Here is a 3,248-nt window from a genome sequence, read left to right as displayed (position 1 = left end):
ATGAATAAGCATTTTCTTTTCAATGGTCATTATGCATCAGTTATCATAAAACATTTTTTAGGCCCTAACCAGTTTGGCTCAGTGGATAGAGGATTGAACCTGAAGGGTCCCAGGTTCGATTCGGTCAAGGGTATGTACCTTGGTAGGGGTGTGCAGGAGGCAGCTGATTGATGTTTCTAACTCCTTATCCCTCTCCCTTCCTCTCTGTAAAAAAATCAATAAAATATATATTTTAACATTTTTTTCTAGATTTTTAAAATTGATTTCTAGAGAGAGTGGAAGGGAGAGGAAAGAGAGAAACATCACCCGGAGAGAGAAACATCCATTGGCTGCCTACTGCATGTTCCCACCAAGCACCCAGCCCACATCCCAGGCATATGACCGAACATGGGGATCAAGCCAGCAATCCTTCAGTGCACTGGACGGTACCCAACCAACTGAACCTCGCTGCTGGATAGGACAATATTTTTTTTTTTACTCTTTTTTTTTTGGGGGGGGGGGAGATATGGGAGGAAGGGATGGAAAGATTCTCACAATCTCTCAAGTCATCACGAACAAGCCTGTTCCTATCTAAAGTAAAAATATATATCACTTTCTTTTGGTTAAAATAGCAGCTGTGTTTATATTCACAAAATATGTGTGATAAGACTACAGTTCACAAACTATTTCTTTTTTTTTCCTTTTTTTTTTTTTTTTTTTTTTTACAATAGGCCTTATGCTTTATTGATATCACCGAGGTGAAAGAGAGAAATCAGAAGTTTAACTGAGCATTGTTGTGCCTTCTAATCCTAAGGACGAACGGTCAGATATTCTCCTCCCAGATGCCTCTAACAGTAGGGGGAAGCTGAGGGAATTGTATGCAGCTCATTTCAGATGCAAGTAAATTCTCAGAGATGAGCAGATGCCTTGCTTGGCATGATTGATGGCCTTTTCCAAGATGAGTGAGCACAGAAAGTGGCAGATTTCATGAAGGTGCTTCTGCTGGAGGTGCCAGCCCAGTTAGTTCTCTCTCTCTCTTTCTCTCTTTATTTATTTATTTATTTATTTATTTTTTAATTATTTTTTTATTATTATTACTCCAATGCTGTTTTTATTATCATTGTGTGTAAAAATAAATGCCTTACAGATTATAAAAATTAGATGCTCTCAATGAAACTATAATTCAAATGAAGTACTGAAAGTAATAAATATTGACATTTGTATAGATACATCAAACTACTTAATAAACACAAACTATTTCTGATTCAACTAGAAGAGCTCAAAAGTTTACTGAATTTTTCAGGGGTTTACATTCTAAAAAGAATTATTTTAGGCAGATAATTTTTTTTTTTACAACTTCTGTTCTCAAAGGGCACTTTCTAAGTAAATCTTTTAAGTCAATGTAAGGCATTATTTTAAATACAAAATTTAAATAATGTGCATTTCTGCTATGAAAGAACATAATATGATTCAAAATCATTGTGAATTCTGTTGTTGTAGAATTTTATTTTATTTTATTTTATTTTATTTTATTTTATTTTATTTTATTTTATTTATCTTCTCTATATCTTCTTCCACTTCCTATCCCCCTCCCCATCAATCACTACACTGTAGAACAGAATATCACCAACATAATTATCTGACTTCATTTATGAGCATTATAAGGGAATTAATTTACTGACTGCTGCCTATATCTAATTCTAAAACAGTTTTGCACTTCCTCTGCTCAAGTGCCCTTGTGAGAGTGACATCATTTTTAAACCTTGTGTGGCAATCCCTGAGGCACCACTGTGCTGCCGAGGCCAGACAACACCTAAAGTCCAACTACTTCCTTAAGATAATCCAACTTCTGGGTAATTATCCAAAATGCTTCATTGTGCAGGCAACACTGTGGGCTCTAAGCAAATGCAGCAGATCTGTGTGTCCCTCTGCAGGAAGGCTGTGGTACTGGTGAACAAGAACACCATGATGCACAGGCCATCCCAGGACATCTGAAAAAAACCCAGCGCTGGAAAAACTATTGTCTTATATCGGGGGAATTTGGGCCTTATGTTCTCCAAGGAGGACCTCTCTAAGATCAGGACTATACTGCTGGCCAATAAGGTAGCTTGTACCACTGTCATGGGTGAAGTTACTGTGCCAGCTCGGAACACTGGCATCACCATTAAAATCTCCAGGGGTACCATTGAAATCCTGAGTAATGTGCCGCTGAAATCCAGAGTGGGAGCCAGCAAAACCACACTGCTGCATATGCTCAACATCTCCCTCTTCTTTGGACCGGCCATCCAGCAGGTGTTTGGCAAGGGCAGCATCTGCAGCCCGGAAGTGTTCCCAGGGAAAACGGCATTCCCACTTCCCGGAGGATGTCTGAAATGTTGCCAGCATATGTCTGCATACTGGTTAGCCAGCTGTTGCATCAGTTCCCCATCCTATCACCAGTGGGTCTAAGTGGGCCCCAGCTTTGTTTGTGGACACTGTTTACAACTTCTCACCTGCTGGAAAGGTCAAGGCCTTCTTGGCTGATCCACCAGCCCCTGTGGCCCTTGCCTCCACTGCGGCTCCTGCTGCTGCTGCAGACCCAACCAAGGTTGGAACAAAGGAACAGCCAGGAAGCAGGACCAGAATATGGGATTTGGTCTCCTTGGCTAATAACCAAAAAAGCAAACTGCTCAGCCAGCTTTATTTGTGACACAAGAAAATAAAGGCTTACTTTTCTTTAAGAAAAAGAAAGTTTTGCAAGTTGTCACTGGTTCATTGCTCAATATCTAATTAAAAGTGGTCTTTGTATTATAGAGCACCACCATGGAGCTGAGGGAATATGCTATATAAGTTAATGGAGTCTACTATACTTACTTCTTTTCACCTTTTTTTATCCATAAGAGAAGAAGTCAGTGATAAAATGCTACACTAGTAGTGTTATTTGTTTCTTTCAGGAAGTCTCAAATATTATAAGATAGGATATTTAGCTACTTTTAAATAAAATGTTGTTTCATGCTGTAATGAATAACACTGGTTTTCAAAAGAAAATCTACTTACAATGTATATATTTACATTTTGTAAATTATTATCATTTAAAAGTCTATACTCCCAGTGATAGCTTTAGAATTTCCAAAATACAGGGAAATTCTAGGACTTAGTTATCTGTTTGAAAGGACATCTCTTGACGTGGTGGTAAAATAGCAACAGAATCACTGTGACATACACCTTTTTTATCTGCAATGGCTTGGGCCAACAAATAATTATGTGGCTACGTAGGAGAAGGTGGCAGA

At 38.5% G+C, this 3,248-nt stretch overlaps 1 pseudogene; it reads left to right on the top strand.

The window, feature by feature from the left end:
• The first annotated feature begins 387 nt into the window (after nt 1-387).
• LOC118722984 lies at nt 388-2,628 on the top strand (annotated as a pseudogene).
• Nucleotides 2,629-3,248: the final 620 nt, after the last annotated feature.

This window comes from Pipistrellus kuhlii, unplaced genomic scaffold (genome assembly GCF_014108245.1).
Source record: "Pipistrellus kuhlii isolate mPipKuh1 unplaced genomic scaffold, mPipKuh1.p scaffold_m20_p_2, whole genome shotgun sequence".
Taxonomy (NCBI): Eukaryota; Metazoa; Chordata; class Mammalia; order Chiroptera; family Vespertilionidae; genus Pipistrellus; species Pipistrellus kuhlii.
The sequence above is the reverse complement of the archived record's forward strand: the minus strand, read 5'-3'. Positions and strand labels throughout refer to the sequence as shown.